Source organism: Neodiprion lecontei, chromosome 1 (genome assembly GCF_021901455.1).
Source record: "Neodiprion lecontei isolate iyNeoLeco1 chromosome 1, iyNeoLeco1.1, whole genome shotgun sequence".
NCBI lineage: Eukaryota > Metazoa > Arthropoda > Insecta > Hymenoptera > Diprionidae > Neodiprion > Neodiprion lecontei.
The window spans coordinates 14,022,088-14,038,050 of record NC_060260.1 but is presented as its reverse complement, the minus strand read 5'-3'; the positions used below and the strand labels follow the sequence as shown (position 1 = coordinate 14,038,050).

At 40.1% G+C, this 15,963-nt stretch overlaps 1 long non-coding RNA gene across 1 annotated transcript; it reads right to left on the bottom strand.

The window, feature by feature from the left end:
* Positions 1 to 225: 225 nt before the first annotated feature.
* Positions 226 to 8,285, bottom strand: LOC124293101. Its single transcript, XR_006903017.1, has 3 exons — positions 8,216 to 8,285; positions 7,805 to 8,069; positions 226 to 235 (listed from the first exon to the last, which is right to left on the bottom strand). It is a non-coding gene; the product is annotated as an uncharacterized LOC124293101 (long non-coding RNA).
* Positions 8,286 to 15,963: the final 7,678 nt, after the last annotated feature.

Genomic DNA, 15,963 nt, shown 5'->3' with positions numbered 1-15,963 from the left:
GCCTCGCGAAGATCATCCTTGAAGCGCGTGATGTCTCGCGCTCGCCTCATCCCGGCGTTTGATATATTACACCCGGGATCCGGCGAGCGCGGAAACGCTGACGTTGCAATGGTCAACTGCGCCGCTGCGCTTTTGTCGTGCCACGAACAGAAATATAAGAGAGTTAAGATTTAATAATTGTATGAGAATGTTATTCCTTAAAAATACATGAGAATACAAATCAGAACGATTTGCACTTCCATGCATTTCCCACAATGTAATTCCCAGAAATAACATTACGCTTCCTTGTCAACATTAAAAGTAAACATTAATAAAGTAATGATGTATTCATAAATGTGTATACAGGCGGCGTACGTGACATCCCTCCCCCCTTAAGTGTCGATGCCCCCATCAACTCGGTGCGCCGGGCCGACGGTGACACCGGCACTGGAGGGACGGCTCACCCCTGACCGCATGTAATTCGGTTATTGACATACGCAGATTTCATACATCGCATATACGCTCTTCACACACTCATACCCAAGCATGTGCGACAAATTTTCCTTCACTTCACTTTCACTTGGTCACTGCGCCGCTGGGTCGTCGCTTGGTTAGCCTCGCGTCTCGCCGACGGCGTCGTCACCCACGTTCGGATCCTCGCTGAACGCGGCATCCCGAGTGTCTCCCTCCTCCGCCGGTTCACCTTACAGGGCCTCTGCAAGGTTCATCCTAGAGAGAGGAGTCGCAGGTGGAGTCCTGCTCGATGGTGCTTCCCACCGGACGAGGTCTCCCTCGACCACCGGTTCACCTTGCAGGGCATCTGCAAGGTTTACCGGAGAGAAAGAGGTAGCGGGTGGAGTTTCACTCGACCTCCACCACGTCCACACCCTCGGTTCCGAAGAGCAGTTCGAATTCGCGCTGGAGCATGATCCAGTGCTCCACGATGCGTGACCGCACCGCGGGGGCCATGTTCCTGCCCGGCTTCCTGTAATCGATCAGGAAGGGAGCTTCGTCACCGGCCTGAATAATGATTGGCTCCGTTTGCACTCCCTTTTCCTTCGTATCCTTCGATGTTTGGACTTCCTTGTCCTTTCCCGGAGCAGTAGCGCGACGGTGGAACATCGTTGTCTTACTCGCGTTGTCCGGCCTGCTGGACGGCCCGGGCTCGCGATTCGGGATAGTGGAGGCCCCCTTTGATTTTAGGTAGCGTTCGAAGGCCTCCACGCAGTGACCAGCGTGGAGACCCGGTCGGCTACCGACATCCTGGCCGCAGAGGGTGCATTGGCTGCCCCCCGGCCTCCGGTTCGATAGATACCTTTCCAGGTAGCACCCCTTCCAGTGCTTGCCGTCCGCCGTTTTCCCGCATGTTGGGCAGATTTCGCGCAACACCTTCTCCTCCGCAAGCACCATCCCCGCGGACGGGGGCATCTCCATCAACTTCGGCAAGACGGCTGAGGCCGCCGCCTCGGTTGATCTTGGCGACGAAGATGACCCAAGCACCTCTTTTTCTTCTACTGCGGATGGTCGTCCACCCTGCGCGTCTTGCACCACTTCTTGATAAATCTTTTGGCACTTGACGGCGTGCATCGTCCGAGTGTTGTTTGGCACGGCAAGCCAACAGAGAGGGCAGGGGCAGAGATCAGGACCTCCCGCCCGATCTGCCCAATCCTGATAGCACTTTCCCCAGTCCGCGCACTCGTTCAATTTCTTCCCGCATACCGCGCAAACTTGGCTTATCTTCGCCCTTGCGAACGAGATGCGGTACGTGTTGCTCGCGATAGACATTGTCCTAGGATACGTTTCTTGAATTGTCTCGCGTACGCTCGGCTCCGAGTTCAAGAGTCGTTTGGCGTACGAAAATTACTGCGAAGTTCTCTGGCCTTTCCTCTTCAGATTGTTAGTGGTGGGAGAAGCCTTGAAGTCGATCTGGGGGTGCTATACAACGGTGCATCATTGTAATACACCACCTCCGCCTCTTGGCGGGGAAGGGAGCAGGAAGACTCTCCATTTCTTTCTTCAGACCGTTCTATTGCCCTTTCTTTCACCATCTCGAACTTTGGACACGAAGCGGTTCTTGGGGCAGCGCTCGGGTTTCCGGCGCCTTCGTTGGCTAGATGCATTGTTTGTTTAGTCTGGCCCAACTCGATATCTTCATAGTGACTTAAGGAGGTTCGACCGCAACTTATGAGTAAAAATAATGTTTATATTTTTTTTAATTTTCAGTTATCCTAATATTTGTTAAAATTCATTAATTTAATTTAAGATTATTAAAAAAATTTAATAACTAATAATTTTTATTTATTTAATAAAATAAAGTAATAAAATGACTTTCGTATTTATTACTCGCCGGATTGAATAAACAGATTTAGCAACAGCGCGTTTGGTTATATCCATTACGGAGACGTGCATGAGTGTGTAAGGGAGACATTTGAATAAACAAAATGCATTGTCGTTACCAGGGAAAATATAGTAAAAAAAATATTGTTCAGTGGAAAAAAAATGTAATAGCTAGTAATAAAGCTCGGAGTGAAAACAAGGAGAATACCGAGAATACGAACTTTATTGGTAATTATGGATTTACTATTAATTTCAGGTTATACATATACCGTTATGTAGAATCCTATTACTATGACAACTAAAATTAATTTAGTTACATATTTAACTCTTCTAGTTGAAATATATTTGATAAATAATATTATTTAATTCAAGTTTAAAATGTACACTAAATTTTTATTTTTTTTTTGTAGAATTGAGCGGACGACGATTAGTCGATATAAAATTTCTAGATGATGAGTTGTGGTGTAAACCCTGCAAGCAGTCTTTGCGTCTCCGACATTCAGTTAATGAATCTAAATGTGGATTAGCGAGTACATTTCAAGTGAAATGTGCAACTTGCGGGAATATCTACGCTGTCAACACATCAACCACTGAGAAAAATTACAAAACCAGGCCTATGTATACGGTCAACTCGAAGGTGGTGAACGGTGTTATTGAGAGTGGTGGTAGAAACACTCATCTCAATAAAATTTTATCGACTGCATTCGTACCTGTCATGCATTCACCAATTTTCAAACGTCATGAGAACAAAGTTCGAGCTACAATCGAACTAATAGCGAGTGAAAGCTGTTTGGAAAATTTAAAGGCAGACAGGGAGATGACTATTCAAAAAGAAGGGTATGGTTTGGAGTAATAATTAAGTTAATTGTAATTAATTTTTTCAATTTTAATGTAGAATGCTATTGTTTTTGATGAATAAAATTAAATAGAAGGGTCTGGTCCATTCATGTCAGTACTTGGAAATTATATTATATGTAAGCCTAATGCCTCATCGGGCTGGGTCGCTTAGGGGTCACGCTTATGATGGAAAGCGACCGAGAGATAGCCGCTATGAGCTCACTCGCCGGTCAGCCGTTACACGATACAGATAACGACAATTGTGTGAATTCAGGTGATACACCAGTTTATTGTAACTTTAGCATTTACCAAAATTGTTTGTAAACGTTTGATTATAAGTGTTCACATGTATTACAGTATTGTTTGCTGCATCTACACGTGTCAGATTATTCTTCTCCCTTCCCCAACTATTTATAAGCCGCTGATTTCGAGGCTCACATACATGTTCATCATATTTTATAATAATTTCTAAAATATCATCGTAACTTTTGTTTTTAATTTAAAAATTGAAAAATTGTATATTTATGATTAATTTTTAAATGTTACATGAACTCGAATGATAATGTTGAGCAAGTAAATTGGAAAATAACTGTATTAAAAAAATGATTTCTACTCATTTGTATATTGAATTTTAATAAATAATTGAAAAATATTTAATAGGAATAATAACAGAAAATGTAATTCTAATAATATCTAATATAAATTTCATTTTTACGTTTATTAATAGTTTGAGAGAATTGGGTGGTTGGTCTGAGAATAATGTTGTTTATTTAACAATTAGTTACGATGCTGGGTGGCAGAAGAAAGGATCAAGGCGTTCTTATAACAGTCTAACAGGTTAGTTACGAATAAGAAATACTTAATTAAACTTGTCTGTATTTACATATGTCAATAATTCACCAATTAAAATTTTTGTAGGTCATGGGACTGCTATTGGATTTTACACCGGTAAAGTCGTCGGCTTTGCTACGAGAAATAAGCGATGTAGATTGTAGATTCTGTAAGTCGAATGACAAAAAAGTAGATATGAATAATAACCAGGCAAGAGCACAAGAGTCGCCGAATACCAAGACGGACATAAAGGACCATGACTGTCGCAAAGATTATGAAGGTTCATCAAAAGCTACGGAAGCTGACATGGCAAATCAAATTTTTCTGAACAACCCCCATTTTACAGAAGTCAATGTCAAGCTTGGTACCTTGATTGGAGATGACGATTCGAGTACAATTGCGACTTTACGCAAGGAAGCTGATTATGAAATTCATAAATGAAGCGACATAAATCATGCAGTTTCTAAATTAAGTAAATGTTTGAACGTAATTAAATTGGCTACACCGTTGGTGAAATACTTTAAGTATTGCTTTAGCTGCGTATTAAAAAAAAATAAAAATAATATTGAAGCGACAAAAGCTGGTCTGTTGAACATTGTACCTCATGCTTATGACAATCATTCAGCATGTGGTGATTGGTGTAGATACAAGCTTGATCCAGAAAATTAAAAGCACAACATTTTGCCCGGAGGTAAAGGCTTAACCAACACCATAATTGAAGATAAACTTCAAACTATTTTTAATTCGTTTGCTAACGTTGCTGATAAACTAAGTCCTTGTGGATGAAGTCAAGCTAATGAGTCCCTCAATAAAACAATTACTAGCACTGCTCCCAAACATCTTCATTATGGAGGATCATCGTCGAATGACATTCGAGTTACTGCTGGGATTATCCATAAAAATCTTGGAAACGTTACAATTGATACTATTAACAAAAAAATGGAGAGTTCACCGAAAACTAAGTTCTCAATGAGATACGGAATGAAAAAACAACGGGACTTGATGCAAGTATAGAAGTGGTTCAAATAGCTGCGAAGTACTCTGAAACAGAATTTGATACTTATATTAAACCTGAACGTGAATTTTCTTCGCAAGTATTTAAAATCACAGGACTTGAATTGAAAGAAGATGATTTATATTACAATTCTGATCTTGTAATATCTCATTCAAAACTAGATGCTGCAAGAAGTTTTTTACAATTTTTAAAATCGATAAACAATAAAATTATTCTAATTGCTCATGATTGTTTTAAGTTCGATTGTCCAACGTTATTGAATTTTATAAGAAATGAAGGGCTATTGAATGAGTTTTCGAAATTAGTAGCTGGATTTGCAGATTCATTACCGTTATTTAAATATAAACTAAAAGAAAAACGTGGAGCAAAAGCCAGTTACAGACAGGAGGTATTGGCTGAAGAGTTTCTGGATTAAAATTTGCTGAGCGGTGCAGATAATGCAGCTAATGACGTGGATGTACTGCAAAAACTCGCTGAGCACAAAGGTATTAATATTAAAAGAAATGATATACTGGAGAACTTCAAAAGCGTTCATGAGATAATAATGCAAATAGTAAAGAAAATAAAATCTAATAAAATACAAGAAAGTCTTCAACTTTTACTAATTGACAAAAACAAAAAAGACGATGGTGGCTTATCTATGAACATGATAAAAAAATGGCAGTAACTGGAATAACTTTCGATAATTTACTCCAGTGCTTCAAATCTAGTGGTCCTAAAGGTATTAGAATACTTTTGGCGCAAGATGTAGGTGGAAAACCTCGTATTACAAAAAGCCAACAAATTATTGATAATTTATGTACAATACTAAAGCTCATTCCGTTTGATAGTTAACTTTTCAATTAATTTTTCAGATTTTTTAAACTATTTCGTACTGTTGAAATATTGAGTTCGTCTACAAAAGTTTCTCTCTTTTGTGATATTATATTTCTCATATTTAAGTTGTGTCTATTTGTTTTAAAAGTGAAAGTTTTCACTTTTTGCAACATCTGGTAAACACATTGTCAGCCCTGTAGCGATTGCTTTTATGGTTTTCTGGAAGTAAGGATGGGAGCACTCGAACAGAGCCATATAACCAGGTATAATTTTGCACATGGTATAGACCCTTGAAATATATATTTTTAACAATACAGCTGCAGTGGTATGGCTCCAAGGAGCCAGTTCACTCTGTCAGTTCACTCTGATCCTTCAGTTGAGAAAGACATACCTTCGACACTCTATTTTGAATAAAAAGAACAGTCCTCCTAAAATAAATCTTTGATTATTTGATTAAAATTAATCACACCAACATCCATAATCCCAACACGTACTCATATATATATATGTATATATACACATACATATATACGACGTTATCTCGTTTGATAATTTATTAATAAAAAAAACTTTTACTTGCAACTTTGATTTTTATTTTCATTGAATACACCTCAAAACCTCTAATTAAGTAAAATAATTAATTATTTCAGCTTCAGTGTACTTTAGGACTTTTTTCAAGAAAAAATGATTAATAAAAAAAAAATATATTTTTTGATTTTCAAAGTATAAATTTTTTCTAGAATTATAACATTACTTTTTACAAATAACGAATAACTATCGATTAGAGTCACTTTGTTAGAGTTTAGATTTTTATTTTTATGATTTTTTAACTTACCAAAATGCCGATATATTGAACTATTTCACTCAATAAAATATTTCGGTATTGTTTTTAATTTATTTACTAATATCAACAATTGTTGTTATATTTTTAACATTATGTCATTTTCCGTATTTTCTCTCTCTGTAACTATGTTTCTATCCTTTTCTTTTTCTCAACTGTTGACGCGGCGTTGCCAAATCTGTATTCGAGTAAATAGCCGTCGATGAAAGAGATAAAAAAAAAAAATTCAACTTTAAATATTTCCAAAATTATATTGACAATGTAATATTTCTAGATTTTTCTTATGTTTTACAATAGTTCAAGTTTCTTGTGAATAGTTTTTTATTCGGTAAAGTTGGAAGGTTCATATTGAGAAAAATAAAAATAGTCTCGACAAAAGTTTGTCCACCATAAGAGCCCATGTATAAGGAAAGAAAAAATGTGATTTTTGAAATTTAATATCTAAGTAGTTAAACGGTGAATCATTTTCAAATTTTAGAATATGATAAATTACGTATTTATTTATATGTATATTTACTTTCTAAGCTCAAAGTTGGAAATTATTTTTTACAAAAGATACGGTCGAACCTCCTTAAAGTGAAGTGTACGTTTCGACCGCCCGCAGGGCAACCCAATCCGCTTGACCATTTTGCATAGGCTGGCTCGCCATATGGAAACGAATAGCCCTGTTCCGAGTAGTAAATGCAAGGTAAACCCGGTCATTGGTTGAATTCTGATGTCGCAGAATTGGTACGCGTTGATCGATGGGTTTATCAACATTCTTATCTCACATTGTTGAGACGTTGATACCTCCTTTAGAGGGGTCTCCATAGAGCAAATATATCGGTGCTCCATACTTGTACATCCGCCTATATATATATATAGTCTGCCAGAAAGTATGTGCGGCGCGGCTGCGGTCCGCCGACACAATTATATACGGCGTTGATGGTTGCATATGTGCTGACCCAGTCAGCCCCACCGGGAGCTGAGAGGCTGGCCACGCGTGCATGCGATAAAGATAGTAAGCCGCTCGCTCCAGTAGGGGAATATGGACCACTATAATAATTCTGCCCGAGTGGAATACGATATCCGTATGAACAACACGGAATAGCGATTCCCCTCGTAAGTACTCGGTCGTGAGAGGGAAGTCGAAATCAGGCGCTCGAGACTTAGTCGAGGAAATAAAGCAATGGACTGTCGATTTTTTGAGCAGTAAGACGGATTTTAATGCGGTTTTTTGCATTCGATTCGTAAGAGCGCCTACAAACTTTGTGAACTAAATTGATTAATTAATTTTTTGAAAATGCATTATGGCATTAATAATATGCATTTTGCAAGTGCACTTCCAAGAGACACTAAATAAAAAATTTGCTACTCGGGGGTTTTTGGGGTCGCTGAACACGAATATCGCCACGGCAACCGTCTCCGAGGTACCTGGTGCCCAGGGTGGACAGTATCAACGTCTTCTCTTATGTTAGAGTTTTGGCGAAAATTGTGATCGAATTTGTCGAAAATCGTTGCTTGGGGGTTTTTGGGGTCACTGAATACGAATATCGATACGGCAACCGTCTCCGAGGTACCTGGTGCCCAGGGTGGACAGTATCAACGTCTTCTCCTAGAGTTTTGGCGAAAATTGTGATCGAATTTGTGATTGAATTAAGAACAATATACTTTAATTAATTGAGGTAAAAATGATAATACTCAAGATAATTCCAGAAAAAGACGTTGAAACGTTCACCCTGGGCACCACGTACCTCGGAGACGGTTGCCGTATCGATATTCGTATTCAGTGACCCCAAAAACCCCCAAGCAACGAGTTTCGACAAATTCGATCACAATTTTCGCCAAAACTCTAGGAGAAGACGTTGATACTGTCCACCCTGGGCACCAGGTACCTCGGAGACGGTTGCCGTGGCGATATTAGTGTTCAGCGACCCCAAAAACCCCCGAGTAGCAAATTTTTTATTTAGTGTCTCTTGGAAGTGCACTTGCAAAATGCATATTATTAATGCCATAATGCATTTTCAAAAAATTAATTAATCAATTTAGTTCACAAAGTTTGTAGGCGCTCTTACGAATCGAATGCAAAAAACCGCATTAAAATCCGTCTTACTGCTCAAAAAATCGACAGTTGGGCCGTTTTTAGTGCTTTATTTCCTCGACTAACTGTATTTCTCTTGCGATGGCTAATAACCGTGCCGCCGTTCACACGCTAGGGTCATAACGCCCTTCCCTAGCCATGGATATCGCGCACAAATACTTTTCGCAAGTCTCGATATAACGATTTAATTTCGTTCCAACCCGGTATGCAAAGTTCACTGTACCGTTATGAAACATCATCAAGGTTGTTTCATTGAATACTTGATTTAACGTATGATGGAGGTAATTAACTTGCTTGTGCAGTTTATCGACCGCGTCCATTTCCATCAAATGTTCCCGATGAAGTTCCTGCAGCTTGGAATGAGTCACATGGATTTCTTTCCCAATAAGTTGAGTCAGGTTGGATTGATCGGAAAACAATCGATCTATCTGCTCGTTAGGGGCCATTCAAGGGGCACATAAAATTTCTCAAACTCTCCCTCCCCGTCTTACGTAAGATTCTGTCTAGTTTTTCTGAATAATTAAAATAATATCAATAAACGGGAAGAATGTACTATAATTTTTATTTACAAGATTGAAAATGGATAAAAATGAACACATTTAAGAATTTAAAATTTTACTAAGCAATAAAAAATTCTAAAATAAGGTGTAAATCCAATTATATATTATAGAATGAATAAAGGCCATTCGGCATCGAAATGGAAGTAGATTTCTAATGATCAATTTCGACATATAAAATATTACGTAAGAATAAGTTTTACCCCCTTCCCCCCAAGATAAGGGCATGTAGAGATTTTTTTTAACCATCCCTCCCCCTCGGGACCCTTACGTAATTAATGAATGGCCCCTTAATATAAATCGCATCTTCCTCGTTCAATGTTCAGAACAATGATTTGCTGAGCGAACCTATGAATCTCAATGATACCGATCGTTTCTTCATTGAACGAATTTTTAATGACCTAGTCGGTACGCGTAATCCAGAATTGTCTGAAATAACTTTCAGGTCATTTACCATTAGTTTGGCGCGCTCTATCAGTCCCCGAAAATATTCCAAGCGGGTCATTTCACGGCAACTTTGCTCCGGTGTAGTTCGACAGCATGCCTCAAACACATTGGTTAATTGCCTCTCCACAGGGGGGAAGTCCTTAACGAAAGTATCCAGGACCATAAACACGGTGACCTTCCAGTCCACGTGTTGCAGACAGAGGGGGGCCACCCGCTCGTAGTAAATTCCAGGCTGGCCTTCCATCGGTGTAACGTGATATGCGTTGGTGTTGTCGAGCTCTCCGCCGGCCAGAGCCGTGGAAGCCAGAAGCACTCAACGCACAACATTGTACGTGTCGGTGTAAATGAATCACACTCCCGCACTCGTCTTCTAAAAGCCTCTTTATCCTTCTTCCGTACACGTCTGCGAACACATGCAGAGCACACGCAGAAATATATATTTATATTCTCATCTCATGCATGCGCACACTCATACACATATTCGCTTTTGCTTAACGGCAATTCCCGCGTAGCTCGGCCGTACATCACAATATATACATATAGTACACAAATACAGTAAACTGGCTAGCGAGTTATACCACCACCAGTTTTACTTTGTCGACATGCTTCCTCATCCTTTTCCATTTTCTGCTTCCAAAATTATATTGCTGTGATCAGTTAAATGGACAATTTTATAGGGGCCATAATATTGAGAGTCGAACTTACCCTTACGAGGTTCCTTAAGGACATAGGCAAGGTCGTTTGTTTTACCTGGGAAAGGACGGACTTTCTTGTCATAATATTTTTTTGTTGTTTCTTTTACTCGATTCTGATTTTTACCGGCCATTTCGCGTATCTCAGAGAGACGTTTTATTAACTCGATGGTACGTGAATTATACGTCGATAATTTATCGTCCACGGGGAACTGACTCGGAAGCCGAGGCAGCATCCCGTACACGATTTTGTAAGGGGTAAAATTTGTTGCCTTGTGTACGCTAGTATTGTATGATAATTCTGCGTAAGGCAACAAGCGATCCCAATCATCGTACGTGTCTGCATACTGTTTTATGTATTCCGCTAACAGTATGTGACTCCGTTCGAGCGCTCCGTTCGTCTGCGGTCGATAGCCGGAAGTCTTTAGTTGTTTTATATGAAATATTTTAGATATTTCGTGTAGTAGATCACCGGTAAAGGCTGCTCCGCGATCCGTAAGGATAGCACGGGGAGCCCCGAATTGCGTAATCAATCGCCTTGCCATAGCTTCGGCGATGGTGGTCGCTTTTAGATCCGGTATCGGTTCTGCTAAATAATACTTCGATAAGTGGTCTTGCATTGTAAGTATGTGTTTATTCCCATGCGGAGTTGTAGGCAATGGACCCACCGTATCGAGCGATACCTTGTCAAAGACGTCGGCCGGGGTATCAGTAATGAGCATTGGCTCCCGCATCTTTGCTCGAATTTGCGCTCCTGACAGCCTTTGCAACGACGAATAAAATTTTGCACTTCGTTTCTTACCGAAGGCCAATAAAAACGTTCTCGGATTTTCCGATAAGTTTGGGTTACCCCTCGATGGCCTCCGACAAGACTCGCATGAAATTCTTCAATTCTTTGCGAGTGTTGTTCAACCAGTGGCCGTCGAATTGTACCATAGCATACCGTTGTGACTATGTTAGACCTACCGAAGAGTCTGTCCAACCAGTCGAGAAGCTTCGTATGCGGCAATACGTCTGCATAATCTCCCGACCGTGAAATACGAAACGACTTCTCAGCTGCTCGTTGCAAGGCGGCTTTGAGATTCGCAAGTCCCTTGTGTATCTGCTCGGCGCGGCGGCGTTAGTTTCCTCATAGTATCGCTTTTTGATAATGATACTATAAATTTTTTTTGGGCCCATACGGAGTCACCGCTATTTGTCCAATTTTTAATTTCTTTTCTTTAATCGTTTATCCATCTACCCTTTCTAAATCGGCAAGTAATTTTCCGATTGTGGTAGATAGCTCTCCATCAGCAGAGATAAAATATACTAGATTATCCGGTTTGTGCGTTAGGCATTCTCGCGAGCCTATAATCGTACTAATTTGTCTACAAAATTTGCTCGCTCAGGTTCTTCATCACTGGATGAATCCAGTGAGGAGGACGTGATCGAGGAGGAAGTCGTGTCCTTTGACCCTATTATAATGGGGTCATCGGGGAATGTTATGAAATTGCTTCTATTCCCGCTAGAATTAAAACGAAGCACGTGGTAACAACGCACGTGGTCGGTACGGTGTAGATCTTGCAACCGGGGCTGTATCGTTGCTAGGCAACGACCATCACACCGTTCGGCGGGTAGCGGGCAGTAGAGAAGTCCGAGCGGGCTGTGAGGAGTCGGGTACGTGCTCGAGTCCCGCAGCCATACATGGAGTGGCAAGTAACGTTGAAATTGTTGAGATCAATGCTAGTGATGACCACTTATCTGAGAATAATCGATGTATCGATTAATCGATTTCACTCCAGACCCACATTGAATCGACGAGGAAATAACTGGGAATTTGAATGACACCATATTTTTTTGAGATGAATTAATTGAATTCATTCATGTAATTCGACTTCATTTTTCTATTCCAAATAATAATAATTATTTTCCTCAAATTCAGATCGATTTATTAAATTGAAATCGCTTCATTTGAATTCAGGTATTTGGGAATTTTCTTCTTCTTGATTTAAAATTAGTTTTTTATTTTATTTTAATTATTTTTCTCTCTAAACATAAAATTTTGGCTCGAATCTAAAGTTATTCAAAGTAACTTGACTTATTACAGCTCTTCGTAATTCAGTTATATCTCAAATAATTCTCACGATTTCGGTTATCATTTTTAGTGATTCAGTGAATTCTCATTTATTCAGTTATTTTGTGTTAACTCAGGTGAATCGTAATTGATTTACAAACCTATTGACACGTCAATTCAGCGAGTTATTTTTCCCTCGCATTATTGAAAAATCGGATGTCAATGATGAATTTCAAACTAGTGGAAAAATTATGTTGCAAAGACACAAAAAATGTTCGGAAACCATAATTCAGATTGATTGAATGACTAATTATGAGCCCTAACGGCATTTCAATCATCTAAAGTCTCTAGTTCGATGTATACATCGATGATTGGAAGTGTTTTGTAACATTAAATCTTAAATCCGCTGATTTATTTGGAGATTTATTTTTATTTTCACTCGTAGATGTGTGTTTCGTAGTATTGTGTAGCAGGGCATTCGCTTATGTTTCACATACACGCGAGTGTGCGTCCGTGGGTGTGCGGCCGGCAGAGTGTGCCGCGGCAACAATACCGAGGTCAGCGCTCGAGAAGGGGTACAACAGGGAGAGAGGGAAGGTGCCGATATTTAATTCGTAAACGAATAATAATAATTCACCCAGACGAACAAAACAGCAATTTCCGTGGCGGCAAATCCAGATGAAATGGTGCACTCTGATTGGCCTAACGCTATCGCTTATAATTCAAAAACTATGCGTCGGACGAGCTTGCGGCAAAGAAATTCTCGGCTGGATTTGAGTCAGGTATCATGTTGGCTGGTCCGTGTCCCCCAATTTAGGGGCATCCTGGCACCTTCAGTGCGGGCGATCGAGTTCGAATCAGCAAGTACAAGAATGTATTTCGAAAAAGGCTATACGCCCAATTGGACGACTGAAATATACACCGTGAGTGAGGTGAAATATACCAATCCGCCGACGTACAAACTTACCGATTATCAAGATCATCCCATCGAGGGGGGCTTCTACGAGGAGGAGCTCGGCAAAGTAAAATACCCCGACGGCTATCTTGTGGAGAAAGTATTACGCAAACGGGGGAATCGGGTCTATGTGAAGTGGTTGGGTTTTGATAGTTCGCACAATAGCTGGATAAATAAAACAGCTATGTAACATAATTTGTATGTATTTTCCGAATTACAATAAAAGATTTGAATATACAAATATTTCCACACTTATCTCCTTTGCATGCACATGTGCCGTACTCGATACCATGAAAATAGTAATAATAATAATCTGCAATTTTTCCATGCGATTATTACACATTTTTTTTTTTTTTTTTCATTTTCAGAAAACTTTTTTTCATTTTCAGAAAACTTGTTTTCATTTTCAGAAAACTTTTTTTCGTTTTCAGAAAACTTATTTTCATTTCCTGAAAACTTTTTTTACGTGTTAATCAAATGGGAAAAAAGTTTTCGGAAAAGTTTTTTTCATTTTCTGAAAACTTTTTTTCGTTTTCTGAAAACTTTTCACGTGGTGAACGAATAAAAATGAATAATTTCTCAATATATTGATAATAAATAAATAAATAAATAAATAAATAAATGAATAAATAAATAAATAAATGAATAAATAAATAAATAAATAAATAAATGTTAGGTATATGAATTCACATTGTCAAATCCAGTCTAAATCGTTTCCGCATGATGGCGGATCGCCCGAGGCGTCAAGCGTAAATATTCACAATAATTAAACGTGTACAGTTTTATCCTATAGCTATCAGGGGGCTGGGACAAACCCCCAAGGTAGGGTCTCGGTCTGTCCAGGTATCAATATGGAATCTCAAGCTTTTTCACATCATGTAGAGTGGCAGGGAATTTGATGCCTGTACAGTCCAACTCGGAGATAAAGCGGCGATAATGGTTAGTTCTATTGGTGGAGGTGTTGGCCGGGTGGCGGGCTGCAGTGATGGGCCCAAGAAGGCATCTTCCATCTTTGTTTTTCACGTTCACCACCGCCCTCTTCCGCTGAATGTCCTTGGGCAGCTCAACGAATGTCGAAAGCCCCGCAGCGAGAGGCTGGTACCGGTTGATATTTCCGAGATTCGTTACAACTCCCGTTCGGATCCGGTTGGCGAAAGTTCGATCTCCAGCACGCCTGCTTTCATCCCCTCGCGGATGAATTTTTGTAGAGGTGGTGGTTGGGGATCGCATAGTTTATTTATGGCACATAACTGCATGAAAATTCGAGCTTGTTGAATTCCCCACCAAGATATTTCATTTGCAGGCGATTTTGCCCAGCCATGTTGCACATTTCAGCCAGCTGATTTGAATCTTCTTGCAGGACCCTTGCGATTCTCGGTGGCAAGAAGACGTTGTAATCTTCATCGATCGTCGCCAGAACACATACCCCAAATTTCGTTTTGACCAGCCGTAAGTCCGTGATGTTGTACGCCGCGCCGCTCCAATTTCAAGTTCCGACATCTTCTTGGTTGGCGGATTCTCCAGACGGCCGACGTGGTTAACTTTTGTTAGATCCATCGCGTTTCAATCGGTTTCTTGTTTTTCACTAGTAAGAGCAGTTCACGACGCGAAGAGACGATGAGACCAGCGTCATCATCGGAATAGGCCCACGTTTTATATACCCCATCGAGTGGGAAATAAGCCTGGAGGTAAACTATTAGCGTAAAAGTTTACGGATCATCACCAACATTCCCAGCCTATCTAATTGCGGTGTCGCCGCCCGGTCGATTAGCACAAAAGAATGTATTCGAAGTATGGTGAAAATATTATTTTCGCTCTGAGGGCGAACACTGCTGCAGTCGTTGAACGTTTTCCGGCGCACAATCATACGTCGGGACGTATCTTATTCCCCGCTGATCTGACGACGCTCGATCCAATTGGCTTCGCATTCATCGTCATCTGGTTCGATGTCCGAAAAGATTGCGATCACCTCATTTCCCCCATTTTTGAAAATGCAGGATTAATGTTATGTCCTGAACATATACCCTGTGCTGTCTGCGCGGTTGCGCACGAGCTCTCCGGACACATTCAACGAGTCGCCGAAGATCTTGGAGCGAAAACTCCGAAGTAGCGTCGCTGAATCCAATAATTATTTCTTCGCCGGTAAACTGGTTATTACCAGTATCATGATGATTTAGCGCTTTCGTCTCACAAGAATTATAGAAGGGTAATTTCACAGGGAAAAGTTGACGCGAGGGATTTTATTAAAAGTGAGAATCGTAACCGGACAAATTGTGGAAAACTATTAGAATTGTGTGCGTCTCTCTGAAATTCAAATTACACCGATTATGAGCAGGAGCACGATATTTACCCGTGAAGTGACAGTGGTCGTGGCACTTTTTCTCCTCAGGGGTAAACGGCTTTTCGCAAATGTGGCAATTCTTTGCATGCATATGACAATCGTGTTGCACTTGGGTAAGGTAAGAATTTGGGAGAGTGATAGTCAAAGCAAACTATTAGCGCGAGTGAAAGTTTACGGATTGT